This window comes from Anabrus simplex, chromosome 3, assembly GCF_040414725.1.
Source record: "Anabrus simplex isolate iqAnaSimp1 chromosome 3, ASM4041472v1, whole genome shotgun sequence".
In the NCBI taxonomy this organism is placed as follows: Eukaryota; Metazoa; Arthropoda; class Insecta; order Orthoptera; family Tettigoniidae; genus Anabrus; species Anabrus simplex.
Window position 1 is genome coordinate 371,926,080 of NC_090267.1, and position 24,013 is coordinate 371,950,092.

The window sequence follows — 24,013 nt, forward strand, 5'->3', positions numbered from 1 at the left end:
TACTATCTGACAGTCAGTCGAAAATCTATTATTTAGATGGCAGTGTAGTAGTCACCTGTGTCCAGTCCACTCACACACGTGAAGGCTCGAGCGATGGTAAACTAACATGGTCGCCATAAGCTTTCCTAATCATATACAGAGTACTGTACAATGTTGTGTACGTCAAGTAACTGTACAAAACCCCAGTATTTTTGCACCTCTACTCCTTCCGTGTACCCTAATGAACATATCTAAAAGCATCTGATGGTGCCTACAAGTGAACTGAAGATGATCGGCTTGTGTACCGTAATCCAACATTTTGCTGATGCTGACGGCTAGCGCAATTATAAATGAACAGATCCCGGTTTCAAGAAATTGATGTTTACAGCGGCTTTCAACTAAAAATCCGGCTCCATGGCTAAATGGTTAGCATGCTGGCCTTTGGTCACAGGGATCCAAATTCGATTCCCGGCAGGCTGGGAAATTTTAACCATCATTTGTTAATTTTGCTAGCACGGGGACTGGGTACATGTATTGTCTTCATCATCATTTCATCCTCATCACGACACGGATGTCACATTAAAAGACCAGCATCTGGCAAACTGAACATGTCCTTGGACACTCCTGGCACTAAAAGCCATACACCATTTCATTTCCAACTACAAACCACCACAAAGTATGAAACCAGAGACTAGATTAGAGTTTCTCAATTTTTTTAACCGATAATTTGTTCAGTGAAATTACTAACGAAACTAACAGGTATACAATAACGATGATAATAATAATAATAATAATAATAATAATAATAATAATAATAATAATAATAATAATAATAATAATAATAATAATAATAATAATAATAATAATAATAATAATAAAGAAGGCCAAGTTCAGTGTCAAATGCAACAAGACTTAACGTGGTCCTTGATGGCCCCAGCGAATTATATATAATAATAATAATAATAATAATAATAATAATAATAATAATAATAATAATAATAATAATATGGACAGAGTCTTGGGGAAGAAATACAAGATGAAAATAAATAAGTCCAAAACAAAAGTAATGTTGCTTTTATTTGCCTCAGTATAGCTTGCTGTAAACATTTATAGGCCTAAATACATCATTTAAGAACAAGTGCTATCTCTAAAATCATGAAAGATGAATACTGGGCATGTTGTTGTTTGAGTCATCAGTCCACAGACTGGTTTGATACAGCTCTCCATGCCACCCTATCCTGTGCTAACTTTTTCATTTCTATGTAACTACTACATATCCTATATCTGCTCTAATCTGCTGGTCATATTCGTACCTTGGTCTACCCCTACCGTTCTTACCACCTACACTTCCCTCAAAAACCAACTGTACAAGACCTAGGTATCCTAAGTTGTGCCGTATCATACTATCCTTTCTTCCGGTCAAATTTAGCCAAATCGATCTCCTCTCACCAATTCAATTCAGTATCTCTTCATGCATGATTCTATCTACCCATCTCACCTTAAGCATTCTTCTGTAACACCACATTTCAAAAGCTTCTATTCTCTTTCCTTCTGAGCTAGTTATCATCCATGTTTCACTTCCATACAATGCCATGCTCCAGACAAAAGTCTTCAAAAACATCTTTCTAATTCTTTTATCAATGTTCGAGGTGAAGAAATTTCTTTTCTTATGAAAGGCCTTCCATGCTTGTACTAGTCTGCATTTTATGTCCTCGTTACTTTCACCATCATTAGTTATTATACTACCCAAGTAACAATAGTGATCTACTTCCTTTAACACTTAATATCCTAATCTAATATTTCCTGCATCACCTGACTCTGTTTGACTGCACTCCATTACTTTTATCTCGTATTCCTTCCCCAAGACTCTGTCCATGCCATTCAGCAATTTCTCCAGATCTTTTGCAGTCAGATAAAATAACAATATCATCGACAAATCTCAGGGTTTTGATTTCCTAACCTTGAATTTTGATACCCCTTCCAAATTCCTCTTTGATTTCTTTTATTGCATGTTCTATATAAACACTGAAAAGGAGAGGGGACAAACTGCAGCCTTGCCTCACTCCTTTCTGTATTGCTGCTTCTTTTTCAAAGCCCTCGATTCTTATCACTGCAGACTGATCTTTGTATAGATTGTAGATAATTCTCCATTCTCGGTATCTGATCCCAATCACCTTCAGAATCCCAAACAGCTTGGTCCAATCAACATTATCGAATGCCTTTTCTAGATCTATGAATGCTATGTACGTGGTCTTGTCTTCCTTAATTCGATCCTCTAAGATCAGACTAAAGTCGGGATTGCTTCACGTGTTCCCACATTTCTTCTGAAGCCAAATTGTCTTCTCCCAACTCAGCTTCAACTTTCCATTCTTCTGTAAACAATACATGTTAAAATCTTGCAGGTGTGAGATACTAAACTAATGGTGCGGTAGTTTTCACACTTGTCAGCACCGGCCTTCTTGGGAAAAGGTATAACAACATTCTGCTGAAAATCAGATGGCACCTCTCCTGTATCATACATCTTACACACTAAACGGAACAACTTCTACATGCTGGTTTCTCCTAAGGCAGTCAGTAATTCTGAGGGTAGTCTGGCCCGACGGTGTAGGGAGCAATGCATCTGCCTGTCAGCTGGCAGCCCCAGGTTTGATTCCCGGCCGGTCAGGGTTTTTTAATTGTACATGATTTATATCCCTGGCCTGGAGACTGGGTGTCTGTGTCGTCCTTAATGTTCCTTTCAGTCACTTCAACACTTTACACTTCTGCAAATTTTCAAATACATGCAGGTCCAAAACATATGGTGCAAAGCAGGGGCAGAAGACGTCTTAGGTTGACGCCTCGAATAAACAGCATTTTAAAAACAAAAACAAAACAATTCTGAGGGTATGTCATCAATTCCTTGTTCCTATTTAGGTCTCTCAAAGCTCTGTCAAATTCTGAACTCAAAATTAGGTCTCCCATGTCATCAGCATCAATAGCCTCTTCTTGTTCCAGAACACTATCATCTACTTCCTTACCTTGATACAACTGTTGGATATGTTCCTGCCATCTTTCTGACTTGTCTTCTTTCCCTAGAAGTGGTTTTCCATTCGAACTTTTAATATTCATACACCTACTTTTCCTTTTTCCAAAGGTTTTCTTGATTTTCCTGTGTGCAGCATCTACCTTTCCTAGGGCCATACAACGTTCAACATCCTTGCACTTCCCTTTCAGCCGTTCTTCCTTAGCTGTCCTGCACTATCTACTTCATTCTTTATTCGCCTGCATTCTTTTCTGCCCTCCTCAGTGTTTGCATTCTTGTACTTCTGTCATTCGTCAATCAGGTCTAGTATCTCTTGAGTTATCCAATGTTTCTTAGCCAATCTATCCTTTCTTCCTAACTTTTCTTCAGCAGCCTTACTGATCTTATTCTTCATGACTGTCCATTCTTCCCCTGCTGTGTTTCTTTCAGCCTTTTCATTTATTCGCTGTGTTACATATTCCTTGAAACAATCCCTCACACTATTTTCTTTCAACTTATCTAGATCCCATCTACTTGCATTCCTTTCTTCAATTTCTTCAACGTATGATAGCATTTCATGACCAACAGGTTGTGGTCAGAGTCCACATCTGCTCCTGGGAAAGTCTTACAATCCAACACCTGATTTCTAAATCTGTGCCTAATCATAATGAAGTCTATTTGATATCTTCCAGTGTCTCCAGGTCTCGTCCATGTATACAGCCGTCATTTGTAGTGTCTGAATCAGGTATTAACCAGGACTAAATTGTGATCAGTGCAGAATTCAACCAGCCAGCTTCCTCTTTCATTCCTTTGTCACAATCCGAATTCTCATACTATACTACCTTCTCTTCCTTGGCCTACCACTGCATTCCAGTCTCCCACCACAATTAGATTCTCGTCACCTTTTACATACTGTATCAAATCTTCTATCTCTTCATATATTCTTTCGATTTCATCATAATCTGCTGAACTAGTAGGCATAAAGATCTGCACTATTGTGGTGGGCATTGGCTTAGTCAATGACCACAATAATCCTTTCACTATGCTGGTCGTAGAAGCTTATCCACTGTCCTATTTTCTTGTGTGTTTGAGTTATCAGTCCTTAGACTGGTTTGATGCAACTCTCCAAGCCACCCTATCCTGTGCTAACCTTTTAATTCCTACGTAAGTATTGCATCCTACATCTGCTCTAATCTGCTTGTCATATTCATACCTTGGTCTACCCCTACCGTTCTTACCACCTACACTTCCTTCAAAAATCAACTGAACAAGTCCTGGGTGTCTTACGATGTGTCCTATCATTCTATCTCTTCTTCTCATCAAATTTAGCCAAATGGATCTCCTCTCACCAATTCGATTCAGTATCTCTTCATTCATGATTCGATCTGTCCATCTCACCTTCAGCATTATTCTGTAACACCATATTTCAAAAGCTTCTATTCTCTTTCTTTCTGAGCTAGTTATCGTCCATGTTTCACTTCCATACAATGCCACGCTCCACACGAAAGTCTAATGGAAACAAGAGAGGTCCACCTATTCAATACCATATAATGTTATAAGAAAAATTACAACATTTTATTATACTCGGTACCAGTTTCGATGCTGGTGTGCATCATCATCAGCCAAAAATAAGAAAAATATACATAGACAAAGTTACAATAGACAATGCATAAAGTACATACAAATTTTACAAAACTGGCAAGACCTAATTAAAAACAGGATCCGTAAACATTAACCTATGACCTAAACTTAAAAATAGCACCAACTGTCTTAAAACTATGAATATACGTCCTCTTGATAAAAGTCCTCTGAATCTAAAAACATTAAACCATGTGCGGACAAAAACCAATGTTTCCAAGAGCATAATTTTAATTTTGTAAGAACATATGTGTAAAAGGTTTTCTTGCTAAATATTCACTGATTGTTAGAGTAACCGGTGCAAGAATTAAGAAAGCATTTTTCTATTGGTTATAAATGGCTGTCATTAAAATAACACAACCAGTCAAAAGACGTAACTTCCTATTTTGCGTGATAAAACATATGTCTTCTCTAAGTTAGCCGCTTTCTTTAAGTATTAGATAACAAGATCTTTTTAATGAAAAATTTTGGCGGATGCCGTGTTTCCAGGGTACTGTTCTCGGTTCAAACTAGGACCTCAAGCAAATAAAAAAGAAAAGAATGTCAAGAAAGGCTTTTTTTAAAAATCTTGTCGTAAAACTTTTACGTGAATAAGAGACTCACCTCTGGGAGCGTATATATTATGTGTTATTAGACGTTAGGGAAGACACTGAGAGCCGCAAGACACCGTGACCAATGCACCCGCGTTGGAGGGGAAGGGAGGGGGAAGCAGAACGAAGGAGACACTGAGAAGGAGTAGGAGGGGCCCGGGGCCAATGGCAATGAAGGAAGGAGGGAAAAGGGAGGGGAATTATGCAGGGCAATGCGGCGAGAGGGCATGGCGTGAGAAAGGTTTTTGTATGCTATGAAAAACTAATTTGCTATTGGAAGCTTTTCTAAGTCTGAAAAACGCCATCAAAAAATCGAACAATACTCTTGGTTTGTCAGAAATATCATTAAGATTCAAACCAGAATATAAAGTTTACCTTAGAATCCGAGAATAATAATCGTTTAAATTTTTTGGACCTAACGGTTACTCGTTCACTTTCTTTATAAGCAGAATGGTCTGGCAATGGGGTCACCGGCCTCCAGGATTTTGGCAGAGATTTACTTAGTCCACTTAGAAAATAATGCTATAAGCAAAAATTTTACCTTCAGTAATATTTATTTCTGGGCCAGATTTGTGGACGATACCTTCGTAATTCTAGATGAACGGTCCACAGATGCAAAAGCTACTCTTGACAATCTTAACAGTTTAGATCAGAATATAAAGTTTACCTTAGAATCCGAGAATAATAATCGTTTAAATTTTTTGGACCTAACGGTTACTCGTTCACTTTCTTCCTTTTCGTATAATATCTATAGAAAGCCTACTCAGACTGCTATCACCATCAGGAACGATTCTTCCCATCCTCAGGCCCATAAAAATGCCACATATAATAGTCTGGACGACAGAGCCTTTAGAGTTCCTATGTCGAAAAAGAATCTAAATAAAGAATTAAATTTAAACCGGGCGATAGCTACAAAAAATAGTTTTAAGAATGCTTTCATTGATAGAATTGTAAACAAGTTTAAGTACCGTCCTAATACCACCCTTTCAAGAAATTTTTTTTTCGACTTTTACCTTTACAAATAAAATACACAGCATCACCAACATCTTCAAAAAACATAACACTAAGATTTCTTACAGAACTAATAATAGAAGTATTGACATCCTGCATAACTCCACTTCATTAAATAGAAATAATGTTTTTCATAGTTCTGGAGTATACAGATTATGCTGCCATGACTGCAGCAGTTCTTATCTTGGACAAACAGGGCGTAACTTTAAAATTAGATACGCGGAACACGTTAATGCCGTTAGGTACAATAGGTTTTCAGCAATGGGGCAGCATAAGAAAGATTTTCAACATAATTTTACTAGCATTGATCAGGATCTCACAGTTTTACAGGTTATTAATAAAGGTACATTTTTCTTGACATCACTGAGAGCTGTTTTATTGACCAGGATCAATACTTTAATGCTGGTTTGAATCTTAATGATATTTCTGAGAAACCAAGAGTATTGTTTGATTTATTGATAGCGTTTTTCAGACTTAGAAAAGCTTCCAATAGCAAATTAGTTTTTCATAGCATACAAAAACCTTTCTCACGCCATGCCCTCTCGCCGCATTGCCCTGCATAATTCCCCTCCTTTTTCCCTCCTTCCTTCATTGCCATTGGCCCTGGGCCCCTCCTACTCCTTCTCAGTGCCTCCCTCGTTCTGCTTCCCCCTCCCTTCCCCTCCAACGCGGGTGCATTGGTCACGGTGTCTTGCGGCTCTCAGTGTCTTCCCTAACGTCTAATAACACATAATATATACGCTCCCAGAGGTGAGTCTCTTATTCATGTAAAAGTTTTACGACAAGATTTTTAAAAAAAGCCTTTCTTGACATTCTTTTCTTTTTTATTTGCTTCAGGTCTTAGTTTGAACCGAGAACAGTACCCTGGAAACACGGCGTCCGCCAAAATTTTTCATTAAAAAGATCTTGTTATCTAATACTTAAAGAAAGCGGCTAACTTAGAGAAGACATATGTTTTATCACGCAAAATAGGAAGTTACGTCTTTTGACTGGTTGTGTTATTTTAATGACAGCCATTTTTAACCAATAGAAAAATGCTTTCTTAATTCTTGCACCGGTTATTCTAACACTCAGTGAATATTTAGCAAGAAAACCTTTTACACATATGTTCTTACAAAATTAAAATTATGCTCTTGGACTTTTATGATAGTGAAACATTGGTTTTTGTCCGCACATGGTTTAATGTTTTTAGATTCAGAGGACTTTTATCAAGAGGACGTATATTCATAGTTTTAAGACAGTTGGTGCTATTTTTAAGTTTAGGTCATAGGTTAATGTTTACGGATCCTGTTTTTAATTAGGTCTTGCCAGTTTTGTAAAATTTGTATGTACTTTATGCATTGTCTATTGTAACTTTGTCTATGTATATTTTTCTTATTTTTGGCCGATGATGATGCACGCCAGCATCGAAACCGGTACCGAGTATAATAAAATGTTATAATTTTTCTTATAACATTATATGGTATTGAATAGGTGGACCTCTCCTGTTTCCATTAGATTCTCGGTTCAATACGGAATAAACATGAAGTTTTTAAACTTGAAAGAAAAAAACCACACGAAAGTCTTCAAAAACATCTTTCTAATTCCTATATCAATGTTTGAAGTGAGCAAATTTCTTTTCTTAAGAAAGCTCTTCCTTGCTTGTGCTAATCTGCATTTTATGTCCTTCTTACTTCTGCCATCGTTGGTTATTTTACTACCCAAGTAACAATATTCATCTACTTCCTTTAAGACTTCATTTCCTAATTTAATATTTCCTGCATCACCTGCCTTCGTTCGACTGCACTCCATTACTTTTGTTTTGGACTTATTTATTTTCATCTTGTACTCCTTACCCAAGACTTCGTCCATACCATTCAGCAGCTTCTCGAGATCTTCTGCAGTCTCAGATAAAATAACAGTATCATCGGCCAATCTCAAGGTTTTGATTTCCTCTCCTTGGATTGTGATTACCTTTTGAAATTCCTTTTTGATTTCCTTTACTGCCTGTTCTATGTAAACATAGCCTTGCCTCACTCCTTTCTGAATTGCTGCTTCTTTTTCAAAGCCCTCGATTCTTATCACTGCAGACTGATTTTTATACAGATAATTCTTCGTTCTCGGTATCTGATCCCAATCAATTCAGAATCTTAAATAGCTTGGTCCAATCAACATTATCAAATGCCTTTTCTAGATCTACGAATGCCAAGTACGTGGGCTTGTCCTTCTTGATTCGATCCTCAAAGATCAGACGTAAAGTCAGAATTGCTTCACATGTTCCTACATTTCTTCTACAGCCAAATTGACCTTCTCCCAACTCAGCTTCAACTTGTTTTTCCATTCTTCTGTAAATAATACATGTTAAAATTTTGCAGGAATGAGATAATAAACTAATGGTGCGGTAGTTTTCACACCTGTCACCACCGGCTTTCTTGGGAATAGGTATAACAACATTCTGCCGAAAATTGGATGGGACTTCTCCTGTCTCATACATCTTACACACTACATGGAATAACCTTGCCATGCTGGTTTCTCCTAAGGCAGTCAGTAATTCAGAGGGAATGTCATCAATTCCAGGTGCCTTGTTCCTGTTTAGGTTGCTCATAGCTCTGTCAATCTCTGACCTCAAAATTGGGTCTCCCATTTCATCAGCACCAAGAGCCTCTTCTTGTTCCAGAACCAAATTATCTACATCTTTACCTTGATGCAACTGTTGGATATGTTCCTGCCATCTTTCTGCTTTGTCTTCTTTCCCTAGAAGTGGCTTTCCATCTGAGCTCTTAATATTCACACACCTAGATTTCCTTTCTCCAAAGGTTTCCTTGATTTTCCTGTATGCAGCATCTACCTTTCCTAGGACCATACATCCTTCAACGTCCTTGCACTTCTCCTTCAGCCAGTCTTCCTTAGCTACCTTGCACTTTCTATCCACTTCATTCTTTAATTGCCTGTATTCTTTTCTGCCCTTTTCATTTCTAGCATTCTTGTATTTTCGTCGTTCATCAATCAGGTCTAGTATCTCCTGAGTTATCCACTGGTTCTTAGTTGATCTTTTCTTCCTTCCTAACATTTCTTCAGCAGCCCTACTGACTTCATTTTTCATGACTATCCACTCTTCCTCTATTGTGTTTCCTTCAGCCTTTTCATTTAGTCCTTGTGCAACATGTTCCTTGAAACAATCCCTCACACTCTTTTCCTTCAACTTGTCTAGATCCCATCTTTTTGCAATCTTTCCTTTCTTCAATTTCTTCAACAGATGGCATTTCATGACCAACATGTTGTGGTCAGAGTCCATGTCTGCTCCTGGGAAAGTTTTGCAGTCCAACACCTGGTTTCTCAATCTCTGCCTAATCAGTATGTCTATTTGATACCTTCCAGTGTCTCCAGGTCTCGTCCACGTATAAAGCCGTCATTTGCGGTGTTTGAACCAAGTATTGGCAAGGACTAAATTATGATCAGTGCAGAATTCAACCAGCTGACTTCCTCTTTCGTTCCTTTGTCCCAATCCAAATTCTCCTACTATACTACCTTCTTTTCCTTGGCCTACCACTGCATTCCAGTCTCCCATCACAATTAGATTTCCGGAGATCTGAATGGGAGACTATTTTACCTCCAGAATATTTTACCTGGAAGGAAGCCATCATCAGTACATCATTCATACAGGGAGAGCTGCATGTCCTCGGGAGTTAGTTACAGCTGTAGTTTCCCGTTGCTTTCAGCCGTGTAGCAGTATCAACACAGGTAAGCCATGTTAAGTATTATTACAACACTATATTAGTCAATCATCTAGACTGCCGCCCTTGCATCTTCTGAAAGGCTGCTGCCCCTTTTTCGCATATAGGATAGAAATACACATTTAAAATACGAGTAGTAGAGACAGCGCAGAGAACTTTTATATGAGGGGTAAGGGAAAAATTTATAATGTCTAATAACTAGAGCTGGGATTTTTATGTAGTATCAAGTGGCATAATATGTACATAAATATGTAACGAAAAGCACCAAAATATGTAGTAAAATATGTAATATAATATAATTAATATAAATTTACCATTTTATCAGTTACAACACACTAAACACGCTTTATATTACATTTTGCAGCACAGTGAACAATTAAGTATTTTTCAATGTTCTTTGGAGTCATATTATATGAATATATCACACATATATTCAATAGAAAATTATTATTTTCAACACTCAAAGCACGTTCCTTCAATTTTTTAGCACAGTGAACTATTAAGTATTTTTCAATGTTCTCTGGGGTCATGGAAAGGCATTTGTCACTTAGGATGTTCTTATATGCAGAGAAAGATCTTTCAACATCACATGATGTAACTGGGACAAATTTTAGGAGCGGAATTTTTGCTGGAGAAATGTTCTCAGGAGGATCAACGTCATCTCCATTTAGAATTCGGCACACACTGAGAAATGTTGAATAACCAGGATTTCTCTTCAACACTTTTTGCAATTTACTCAATACACTTGCACCAGTTTCCCCATGCACAGCACTTAGTTTTTCAATAGCATCCTCAATGATGGCAATAGAATCTTGCAGTGGCAGTCCTGATGTTTCTAGACGTTTGATGGTTTCTGGAAGCCAGCAGAAGTTGCCGCTGATGTAGGTGATTGAGGAGACCACTTTGGAGTCACTAAAGGCAGTTTGTGATTCACTAATAGATACAGCATTTTCAGGATCAAAAGAATCTGCCACAGTCTTTATAGCATCTGGATGCTCACTATAGAATTTAACTGCTTCTATCCATGTCCCCCACCTCGTTAACACTAGTTCCGGCGGCAGTGGTATCTCTGGCAATTGCTCTTTGTAAGATAGCACTCGTTGTGGAGCTTTTAGAAAAACCTTTTTTGTTGCTGAAATTAATCTATTCACTTCTGGAAACTTAGCTCTAATATCTTCGGCAACACGTTGCAGTCCATGAGCCAAGCATGTAAAATGGAGCATATTGGGATAAAACGCCTTCAAAGCAGTTGCAGCCTTAAGCATATATGCTGCAGCATCAGAATACATCACTAATACCTTTTCCTCTTTCATCTCAGTCAGCCACAGAGCTCTTAATCCATCATTAACTAATCTTGCAATAATTGAGTGATTTGTATAGTCTAGCTCTTTACAGTAGATCAAACATGGTTTTGAGGCGCTGTCAGGTTGTAGCTTCCTCACCACAAGATTTGCAATAAATCTACCCTTAGCAGCTGTTGTTTCATCAACAGCAACCCATATGAAAGAATTTCCTATATGCTGTCTTATGTTGTGCATTACCTCGTCATAGCAGACTTGAAGATAATTCTTGCGTAGTGTTGATTGGTTAGGAACATGTTGCTTGCAGTATTTTTCCAGAAAAGATGTAAATTCAGGCACTTCAAGTTTATACCATGGAATATTGGCTGCAATCATTGCACTCCATAAGTCTTTATAAAAAGGGTTACTTGAAGGTGAAGGCTGCATCTGTTGGTTTTTTCTATGCAGAGCACTTCGTGCATGTTGCTCAAGCTGGGATTTCATTGAACATGCGATATGTTTGTTGCATGCTTGGCAAATCACTACTTTGCTATCAGTTGCAAAGGACTCGTCAACTGCAATCCATGATTTTAACTTTGAAGCCAGCGAGGACGCTACTGGTGCCATATTGACTCTAGAGGAAACTGATGTTCATGAACGATGTTCTTCAGCTGTTCAAAAGAAACTAAAACCTAATTGAGACATTTCAAAGGAAGACAGCTCTAACAACAGATTTGTAAACTCCTAAGTACATAAGTTACAGAAATGTGCTTAGAAAATATGCCTGGAAACTCCAACATGAAAGTGGCTAGTTGTAAAGCAATTAACTCTAAAAGGGATGAAAGATTTAAGACTGGCACATGTAAAGTAACAGTTTTCCTGCAGCTAATTGGAACCTTTAGAATAACCTATTTTGCAAGGGTCTCTACCTGCACCCTATCATCCTCTCAAATACCTGTCACTCATAATTACCTTAATCCCCCTGTTGAGAGAACAGACAACAGCCCCACATTAAGTGTGAAACTTCAATTCAGCAATTTATTATATATGAAAACAGGAAAACGCTAAAATATGTAATTTTATGTAATATCACTAAGAATATGTATAATACCCACAAATATAAAAAAATATGTAAAATGAAATTCAGTAATAATAACCCTAATATAGTGTTTTGTGAACATATGACTTTTCCCAGCACCTAAATAGCAAGGAACAAAATATGTAATTACATAGAAATCCCAGCTCTACTAATAACGGACCAACTATACTGGGTAAGGGTTAATTGTCTACTCATGTCACTCAATGCCATCTCTTCATTGACAGCTTGGAACATACCACTTAGTCAAGCAGCTTGTCTCCTTGCTTCCAAATTTTCCCAGCCTAATGTTTGCAACATTTTCATAACCTTACTCCTTTGTTGGAAATCACTCAGAACAAATTATGCTGCTTTCCTTTTGACCTTTCCTCGTTCTCAAGTAAGCGTTTGATAAAGTGCCATGGAACAAATTGTTTCCACTTCTTGTTGAGATAGGTTGCCCAAATCGCATGATACAGCTGTTATATGAACATCAAAATGTAGTTATCAGGTTTGACAATGAATTAACAGCCTCTGTACAGACACTGAGACAAGGCTGTCTGCTCTCAACATTCCTGTTTAATGTCTTTGTTGAGGAAATCATCCATGAATCTATAATAAAAACCATGCTTGGGGTGAAAATAGGAGGGAGGCTAATGCAGACCATCAAATTTGCCAATAATCAAGCTGTAATTGTGGGTAGTCAAACAACTTTATCCAAAATGTTGCAAAAACTGAATGAAAAAGCTAAGGAATTTGGTATGAAAATGAATATTAATAAAACAAAAGTCATGATGTTTAGTAGGAATTCACGTCCAATGCACGTGGTGTGCCTGTGGTGACCAGATCATAACAGAAAACCTTCAGTGTCACACTGAAATAAAACACGAATAGCAATAGCAAAGCAAGCGTTCAGAGATAAACAGTCGCTTCTATGTCAGAAAACAATGTCCCTCATCTTATGTAAAGGAATAATTAAATATTATGTTCGGTCTATTGCGTTCTATTGTGCTGAGACCTGGACGTTAACAGACTGCAATATTAAGAGGCTAGAGGCCTTTGAGATGTGGTGATGGCATCGGCTGCAATGGAATGTTGGGAGGAGTAGAAGACCAGCACTGAGGTGTTGTACATTGTTCAAGAAAAGAGACAGCTGTTCAGTCAGATTAGGAAGAGACGACTTTCTTAGATGGGAGGAATGTGAAATTTTGGTAGGTAAAAAACAACAGGAAAACGCCCTCATGGAAGACCAAGAAAGACATTCACATACCTGCCAACTTTTAGAAATAAAAAATAACAAGATTTTTTATTTGGATTTCATCACATATATGGCACCACTGTCTAGGTGAAAAAAGGACAGGATAAAAGGCGTACATATCTACAGTTACAATGTGAATTGACCATTAAATTTAAAATCTTAAACTAAGAAAACATAAAAATGGTTACAAGAAAATGTACCTAATCATTCTCATTTATGACATATACATATGAATAATAATACTGTATTTATATCACACAGACACATGCAACAAAATGCATAACAGTTCCCTTTATCAGACTATAAAATGAACGGAAATTTAATTTTATAGGTATTTCTGAACACTTGGAGGTAATGTTTATTATGTTTCTTGGCCATAACGTGAAGAGAAAATACCAGAAACTGTCACTGACACAACTCCCTGAAATTCATGCAACTCATTAAAATTATGAAGTAAGAATGAATACAAACGTACAGAGATACTAAAAAACTACAACATACAAAACAGATCAATGTATCTCATACATTATGAACATACGACTTTGACAGGGGGGAAGGCATAGAACCGCAAGAGAAAACATGTGGCCTACAACTCCAACAAAACTACAAAACTACATGCAGAAACAGAGCGCGAACTACACAATAACAAACTCATTCTTTCATCTCGAGTCGCTAGCGCGCGCTAGCCTCTCTTGCTTGTAGGACAATTTCCGTCCCGAATCCCCAGGTGCTGTGGTGAGCGGGAAACACAATATACGAAGGCGACGGACGATACACTCGAAATAAACAATCAAGTAAATACGCTTCCTAGGGGAGGATTATTAACCGTACAGGAGGTTATATTTGTCAAAAATAGGAAGAAGTAAGAATAAATCGGAAAATCGGAAGACGAGTTAAAAAATGAAAAGTTTCCGGATAAATCGGAAGGGTTGGCAGCTATGCATTCATGATGACATTTCTTGTGAAGTCAGGATGCAGGGGTTATGCAGACACACAGATTGACCCAACTGGAGAAGACTCATCGCACGGACAAATCAGTCATTAGACTGAAATACTCTAAGAGTGTCCCATACACTACAACCATACTCTAATTTGGGTCATACCAAGACTTATTCACCCTTGCTACAATCCCTACATACCCTCACTGCCATATGAAGAAATCTGTATCCTTTATTTACAATCCCATTAATCTGATTACCCTAATGGAGATCTTTACTTATATTAAAACATAGGTACTTACAGTGCTCCCCATAAGGAACTTTCACCCCATTAACACTGTAATTAAAACTGAGAGGACTTTTACTCTTAGTGGGTGAAACTTGCAATCTGCCTTTTCACCATTATAACATTGTCTGCTGTCCATATTAGAACACTGTGAAGGTCTTTTTGCAGTTGCTAACAATCCTGTATCTTATTTATTATTCTATATATAGTATAACATCATCCACAAAAAGCTTTATTTGTGGTTTTTTAATGATATCGTTTGTCTAGTCTAGCCATAAATACTGTCACAAACTATTTTGTGTATAAGTGAAATATGAAATTGCCTAATTTTAGAGATGAAAAATTTCATATTTCTCATCCTTAACTTTTTCATAGCTTAGTTTCTTTTTTCCCCCCTCCTATTAAATCTCTCTCATCTCTACGATAAACACTCCAGTTCTGGGAGAAAATTTTTTCCATCCACATTATCACAGGGAAGGTTTAATGACAATGGCATTACGTTAATGAGCCAGTTTTCTACAGATCATCTGCCTCCAAGCTATATTTGTAACATAATTCCTAACCAGGTGCAAACATCAATAACAACCAACCACTGTTTATATGCAAACAATAGTTTCCTGAACACTGTTACAAGAATAACAGGCCATTAACAGGAAATTTACTGCAAACAAGTACTCACCATAATTTGAAAACTTCACCAATCTGGAGACTGCAAGTCCATTCTGTTGGCAAGTGAGAGAAGACTGGGTGACATCATCATCCAGTTCCAGTTTCCCAGGTGTGGTGACTTGCTAAGCTACAACAACAAAAAATGTTAGGCTTATCAGATTATGATTTTTTAAATTTACATGTAAATGCCAGCACACACAGAGAGCTAAGCTATGCTAACCTAAGCAATACCAATATAAATGGCCCATTATTCCCTATGGGAATCAACATCTGTATCAACCTAAGCAATGTCAAGGAGGACTGATTTTCATAGCAGAAGCTGACTTCGCACATGCACACAATCACTATTTTGCCTGGTGTCTAGCATGTGTGTGGCTTTTGTGAATTACCTCAATACAGCAGTTATTATATTGCTTAATTGTTTTTGTATTTGTTAATTATCATGGAAGGCAGACCAAAAGATAAAAAACTGATAGAAGAGATACAAAAATATTCTTGTCTGTAAAATGTTAAAGACAAATGTTGGCAAGAAATAAATGGAACTCTGGAAATCATATTTTGCTTTTACCTACATTTTTACCTTTCATTCTATAATTTGGGTACCCCATATTCATTTTTTCTTAACAGAGAGAAGTTCATGAAAGAGTTCCTGATTTAGACAAAAATAATTTTTAATTCATCATTTCCCTGGAATGCTTGAATCAAATGACTGAATTCACCATGAATTATTCCTCCTCCAATTTCACGTACACAGAACCTCTTCCTCTTCCTTCGTCTTCTACAAAAAGAAGCCATCTTTAAACGGCTGCCTACCATATTTTAACCTAGCTTTTTATTTGTGACACAGCACAACATAGCCTGGTATTGCACAGTTTAAAGTAGCTTATCTTAGCTTTCTGTGTGTGGCAGCCTGAAGGGTGTTTCACACTTAATTTCAGACTAGCTGTTATGCATGGCTTCGCTCACGTGCATTTCAAGGAAACATGCAAGAAAAAGAACCATGTGTCCTGATCTGGTGAAGGTCTGGCCAGTTCCTTTACATGTTTGGTATGTTCAGGGGTCAGTGCTGGCATTGATATTCTTCTCACCTAAGCGGATTGTCCAGGGGAAAAAAAAAGTTTCTTTAATTTTAAAGGAGATTCGAAATACCAATTTTTTTACATCTGTAAACTGTTAGGTTTTTGAGATATAGATATACTCATTGAAACAATTCATTATCACTCCTTAGCGAGGGAAAATAAAAAATATCCTCCCATAGTGAAACGTGCACTGTAATATAAATGTATCCCCAAAATTTAATTTCTTTATGTCCAGTTAGTTTTGGCTCAGTGATGAGTCAGTAAGTCAGTCAAAACATGTTAGATGCGAGCACTGCTATTTCTTGGAATGTCTCAAGTATTGCCCTCTCTCTACTTTCTTAGTGTTTAACAAGTTAGCTGCCATGCTACATTTGGCGACCCCCACTTAGGTGCCATTTTGAATGAAACATGATTTCTCCTATTTCCTATTTTATTGTGAATGTATACTGATAATAAAGCATAAACAAGGCAAAAATGTTAACATTCAGGGGCTCACAACTTCCGTTCCAATCAGGTTGGCACATTTACTTAACCCTAGACCTGGCAATGTTAAATCTTGTGGCAGCAGCCATATATGGCAGCTTTTACTTTTCTAAATAACAAAATATCCACGAGGTATGAAATAAATCTATGTAAAGCTAATACACTGAGGATTGTCGTGTTCACACAAAATTGCATATATGTTTTGACTAGAAAAAATGTACAGTCTGTTCAAAAGGTGTAATTTCTAAATTCAAAATAATGATACAATAATAATACAATTGTCACAAACAAACAATAATGTATCTGTTATGCACTAGCAAATGTTTCATCATTCTGAGAGGTATTTTCTTGAAAATATTAGGGAAATGTATTGGCATGTGTCTGCCTCTGTGGTGTAGTGGTTAGTGTGATCGATTCTCACCTCACCCTCCCCAAAGCGGTTTCCCCCGCTTCTCTTCCAGGCAAATGCTGGGATGGTACCTAACTTAAGTCCATGGCTGTTGCCTTCCCTTTTCCTTGCCTCTCCCTTCCAATATTCCCCCCCCCCCCATCACAAGGCCCCGGTTCAGCATAGCAGGTGAGGCCGCCTGGGCAAGGTACTGGTCCTCATCCCAGTTGTATCCCAACCGAAAGTCTCACGCTTCAGGAAACTGCCCTTAAGGCGGTAGAGGAGGGACCCCTCACTGAGTCCGAGGGAAAAACCAACCCTGAAGGGGTAAACAGATTAGGAAAATGAAAGAGTACTGGCATGCCCTGCTCAGGAGGCGTGACCTTAGGACCAAGTTGTTACGATAGGTTGCTCGTCATCACGTTCACTTTCCGATATTTGATGCAAAGAAATAGGTGATGCAACTGAATCTGACTCGGAATCTGTTGGTTCATTCCCCATATCCTCATCGACACTTTCATCTCCAACAAATTTTGCCATACTTCATCACTTCCTTAATGAAGACACACATTGTACTAAAAACGCATATAATCAATCAAATGACAAGACATATACAGATGTCAGTAACTCGCACCAAACGGAAACCTATAAAATAAAATGAAATAGAATAGCAAAGCATAGCCTGTGAAGGTTTGTTTACAAACACTACAGAATTGGCACTGAAAACTGCACTCATTTATTCCTGTGACATTGCACCCAAAGAGGTTATAACTATGCAAGTTGCTTTACGTCACACCGACACGGATAGGCCTTATGGCGACGATGGGACAGGAAAATGCTAGAAGTGGGAAGGAAATGGCCGTGGCCTTATTTAAGGTACAGCCCCAGCATTTACCTGGTGTGAAAATGGAAAACCATCTTTAGGGCTGCTGACAGTGGGGCTCCAACCCACTATCTTCCGAATACTGGATACTGGCCGCACTCAAGCGACTGCAGCTATCCAGCTCGGTGTTATAATTGTGAATTAAACTGAACGCACTGCTACTGTGGACATCGAGAATAACAGAAAGTAGACTCATGTCATCTGTTGAAGAACTGAGGAAATTACGTGATGAAATACAGTGCCACTACAGCAGGGACCAAAGTGTTGAACATGCGACAGTTAACAGTTCTAGGTTTAAAATAAACCTGCCGACCCAACTGAGCACTGACCACTATTTAGCCTTTCACGGGAGCTTTGGCGCGAGAACTTAAGAGCCACACTGTTTGCTTACTTTCACAGCGTTACAGTCCATTGCGTGTCAGTGTCTATGAAAATGAGTGATTACGTAGATGCAACCAGGAAGCTGGCTGGCTTCAGATCTGAAACCAAGCGTCGTAGCCTGCCACCGATGAGTACAGTCTGCAGGTTATAGATTTACTCTGCTTCATTGGCGGCCAAGCGTGGCCACTAACTAAAATTTCTCAGGCTGACGAACGCAGGCTCTCCCCAGCCAGTAAGCCTTCCCTATTTCTTGTCACACTCCGTGCTGAAATACGTTGTAATGTTAAATAATCTGTTCTAATGCTCAATTTCATCTTTGTTACTGCTACGTAAAATCATATGGCGACCCGATCAGTAACATCATGTATTGCATCATTTTGTAAGTAGTAGCAGACTGAATCAGGGGACAGCGTTACATTATCGGATGAATAAAAAGAGTTTCTTGAGATATCACAGTTAATTTTTTCCACTCTAGAATGCATGCAGTTAGAATAAGAATTCCATTTCACGTTACCTAGTTGGCCTGGTTTAGGTATTAATAAATATCTGTACAGCAGGTCTGAATGGACCCCCATGGCAGCTAATGTTAATAAAATTCAATTTACAAGTACTCACCTGCAAATTAAAACTTCACCAATCTGGAGGTTCCAAATTCATTCTGCTGGCAACTGATAGAAGACTTGGTGACCTATAATAAACCAAAAAATAATAGTTTTTTATATCACATATCAGATGTATTTTCATTTATTATAGGGATGTCTTAACACCCTCCCTAATATGTTGTACTAAGTTGTAGTGAAAAAAGAATCCCATTCTGTCATATATCGTACTAAGTCGTACCTGTGTTTTAGGAGCGTATACCTCTGCCATCTCTTGGTGAATTTTAGAGTTAACTACTGGCACTCTTAGCATGGAGTATTTAGAAAAGATTGCTATGTATCATAATGTTTATTGATCTCTGGATAGTAGTTTAAATGCTCTTAGAAATATGCGACGCACGTATCGTGGCAAGGCCGCACTTGATGTAAATGGAAATGGCGGCACGATGAGTCGTGTTACTGTTGAGGAGATGCCGTATTTGCAGGACGAATGTGTTGATTTAGGAGGTTATACCGGTACAGCAGTAGTGGTAGTGATTTTGAAATACAAATCGAAGGATTTGAAAATGTGGAGTGTTAAATACAGGAAGATGATGGACCTCCACCGGCGAAGATATCTCAACGAATTATGCCTATGCCTGTACAATGGTGTAATCATTTGGGTAATATCGCACCCAATATATGCACTGAATATCAAGGTGTTTTCCACAACTTACTGGTAGAATAAAGCATGTTCAACTAGTTTTAATTGTACTTTGGAGAGTACTTTTTTTAACTTTTGGCAGGCAATGCAAACCAGTACATGAAAATGAAGCAACAAAAAAAAAAAGGGGGATCAAAAATGGGAGCCTACAAGTACATAATTTTTATTATAGTAAAAATAAACTTTTCAAAAGTAAATATGCCTTTAGAAATAAAAACAAAACTGTTATATTTGAACTATGAGTTACATCTCTCCACTTGTTCACATCGCCTGCTATAAATTTTCCAAATTATTTTAATCTGCACAATTTTGGTTAGCGAAATTTTAATTTTCCTTTGCCACATTGTTACATGCACCCCTCGTAAAAATTACAGGTATATAAGAGTAGTAACTTTATATTTATTACTGTTCAAACGTTAGCTCTACAGATCTGGAGTTGTAAAAACAAAGAGTCTGGAAAGTTGCATTTGAGTAGCCTCAAAGATCTGAGGGAGAAGGTTGAGAACTGCCATCACTGAAGGTTCTTTAATGTTTTATAAAATACAATTTACAAGTGTAGGGTGAGTCAGAAATACGGCTATGCGTCTGATTGATTGCTGATATTTGATTATAACTCTTACAGGCACTGTCAGAGAGTCAAGCTTCCTTACTATCGACATACAACAATGCACCTACAAAATCGGTTACACTGTTTACCCAAATGGCGCAGAATATGCAGCAGCATGTTACCGTAGCTGCATGGGCGATTGCTTATCGAAACGATCATGAGGCTGTGAGATGCGCGAGACGTGATTTTAACATACCATTGCTACTGTCGACTGTAGGAAAGTATAGCAACAACTGCTGACAACAGGAAACATTCAGGAGGGAAAATCTCCTGGAAGACCTCGCAGCAGCACTGAAGCAACAACAACTCTGGAATAGTCCCTGGAAATCTAGTTCAATGGTTATAACAATACTTTTATTGAACGCATTATCAATAAATTTAAGCATCGCTCGAAATCAAATTTAATAAAGGATATATTTATTTTTAAAAATTCGACTTTCACTTTTGATAAAACCATATATAACGTCACCAATATATTTAAGAAACATAATGTTAACATCTCTTTCAGAACTAACAATAGAAATTCAGACATTCTACACAATTCCAACCTGATCAATAGTTCTAACTTTCTCAAAATCAGGTGTATACAGATTTTGATGCAATGACTGCAGCAGCTCATATATTGGACAAACTGGCCGGAGCATAAAAATCAGGTACATGAACATACGAATGCAAGTAGGTATAATAGGTTTTCCGCAGTAGGCCAGCTAAACACAAATTTTACGCAATACACCAGGATATTGAAATCCTTGACATGCTTAGCAAAGGCCCCCTTTTACACACTACCAAAAACTGCTACATTCACTTAGACCAATTTTTAAATTCAAACTTTAATTTAAACGACCTCTCTGAGAAACTGAAAATCCTGTTTGATGTTCTCATTGCAGTGTTTAATATGTTTAAAACTCCAAAAAATAGCTCATTCTTTCAGATAGGCCGTAACACTTTGACGCGATATCCCCTGATCCCGCCTCTTCTATCGCCCCTACCCCTCCCCCTCCCTAACACACTCCTCCCTCTTCCCTCCCTTCCCCAGTCGGTCCACACGACTTCCTAGTCAGTTCCTCTTCAACTCTGCAGCACACACAACCAGCCAACTGAGGTGAGTCTCTTCATAAAGTTTTACTCTCTTGCCCCATTTCCACTATCCGAGTTTAACTCGTTCTTATCTTTCATACTACAGGCCTGCATTGGATCAAGAATCTTTTAACATCTTCAACACACAGTTCCGGCCACAAGATCCACTCGCTCCAGTATAATATGACATAACATCGTATCTTATGAAGATGGTTTTCATATATATTATTTATTGACTTAGTGTCGAATTTATGCTCACAGAGGAACACCAACCACTCTTTTAACCTGTTACTGCACTGCACTCAGCATACAGTTCCCTGCATATGTTGTGACTACCAATGCCGCAAAAAGCACCCAAATCTATAAATTTTAAGAGTGTCAAAGACTTCGAACTTGTTTTTTGGCGAGGCTTCTAAGTTTCAGTTTTTTATTTGTGACTAACAAGTTGTCAAACTTGTACAAATTACGTATTCAAACCTGGATATTTATGATTAATATGTTTTGTATTTTAACCTGTTATAGATAGTTTTAATTATGAGGGTCAGTTTTGTGTGTTTTAACTTTAATATGTATCTTTGTATAATGACCCTAATTGGCTGACGATGACGTCCATGGATGTTGAAACCGGTACCATAAATAAATGAGGTTGTAATTTTAATCAACAACACATCTTGTATTGAAAAGGTGGATCTTGAAAAATCAAATTTATTGTTTTGTAACTTGACATCAGTCAGTGCAGTATCTCTCATGTTTTGAGATATGAGAAGTACAGGAATTTCAAGCTGCTTCTTGTTCATGAACTGAGAGAAGATGACCCTGACAGGCGGTTGCAACAGTGTGAATTTGTCACAAGAGAAAGTGAAATTAACGAATCTTGGTACAAAAAGTTGCATTTTTTTAGACGAAGCTGTGTTCCAGGCAAATGGGAATGTTAACTGACACAACTGTCATTATTATGTGAGTAAAAATCCTTAAGTTATTCAAAACAAGAATATGAAATGTGGATCAATGACAGTCTTGATGGGAAGGATTGCTAGGCATGTGAATTTTGGGGGAGAGAGTTAATGGTGACAGGTATTATCAAATCCTCAATGAAGTTGTGGTGCCAGTGATGCAAAGTGTTCAGCACCAACATTGCATGTACCAGCAGGATGGTACACCACCTCACTACGCTATTGCGGTAAAGGAAATTTTGAAACCTGAATTACCAAACAGGTGGGTGGGAAGGAGAGTGCCGACAGAATGGCCAGCTCACTCTCCTGATCTCACAGCCTGTGATTATTCACTGTGGGGGCATTTGAAGGAGAAAATTTATGCTTGAAAAGCACGAGACATCGACATGCTGAAAACAGTAACAGAGGTAGAAATTCGTGCTATACTGTTGTTCATGTATCAGAAAGCAAGGAGTGATTTTCCAAAGTTTTGTTGACTGTGCTATGATGTTAATGGCAAATAGTTTGAGGCAATTATGTGACTTGGTATTGTTGATGCTTTTGTTGCATTTTTGTATGTTGATAGTGCCAGGCCTTAATTTTCTAACTGGGTCATTCTTTCACCTGTAAGAGTTATAATTAAGCATAAGCATACCTGCTAACCCTTTCTATTTACCCGTAAACTTTCCGGTTTTTACTTTGTCTTCCGATTTTCTGATTCATTTTTACTTCTTCTGATTTTTTACTAATATAACCTCTAGTACAGCCAATATTCTTCCCCTAGGATAAAGGATAAATTCTTATGTCCTTGTGTAATTTACGAAACCTCATTTGATGCTTTATTTCATTTTTTCATGAGTGTTTTGTCCATCGCCTTCGTGTATCGTGTTTCCTGCTCACCACAGCAGCATGTGTGCTTTACACAACTGGGGATTCGGGGCAGCAATCGCCCTGCAAGCAAGAGGCTAACACGCACTAATGACTCAGTTAATCGGGACGAAAGAATGAGTTTGTTATTGTGTTGTTGGTGCTGTTAATATAGTTTCTGGGCATAGTTTCGTCAGAGTTGTAGGCCACATGTTTTTTCTTGCATTTCTATGCTTTCCCCCTCTGTCAAAGTCGTATGTTAATAATGTATGGGACATATTGAATTGTTTTGTATGTGGTAATTTTGCGTATTTCAGTGCATAATTTTAATAAGTAGAATGTTTTTAAAGGGGCTGTGTCGGTGACAGTTTCTGGTATTTTCCTTTCTCGGTATGGCCAAAAAAATAACAAACGTTATCTCCAAGTGTTCAGAGATACCTATAAATTTCCGTTCATTTTACCGTCTGATAAAGGAAACTACCGTAGTTTCTCACGTAATTAACACCCTTGCATAATTTACGCATCGCAATATTTTTGGGTGAAAAATAGAGAAAAAGAAATGTTCACGTATTTGAT

General features: G+C 37.9%; 1 long non-coding RNA gene across 3 annotated transcripts in view; it reads right to left on the minus strand.

Annotated features, from left to right (window-relative positions):
* Positions 1 to 24,013, minus strand: part of LOC136866391 (uncharacterized) — a 93,606-nt gene that overhangs the window by 46,931 nt on the left and 22,662 nt on the right. For all 3 annotated transcript variants that reach the window (XR_011017936.1, XR_011017937.1, XR_010859536.2), the window contains exons 4-5: positions 19,268 to 19,340; positions 15,449 to 15,565 (exon numbers count right to left, since the gene is read on the minus strand). This is a non-coding gene — a long non-coding RNA (uncharacterized lncRNA). The remainder of the gene's footprint in view (positions 1 to 15,448; positions 15,566 to 19,267; positions 19,341 to 24,013) is intronic.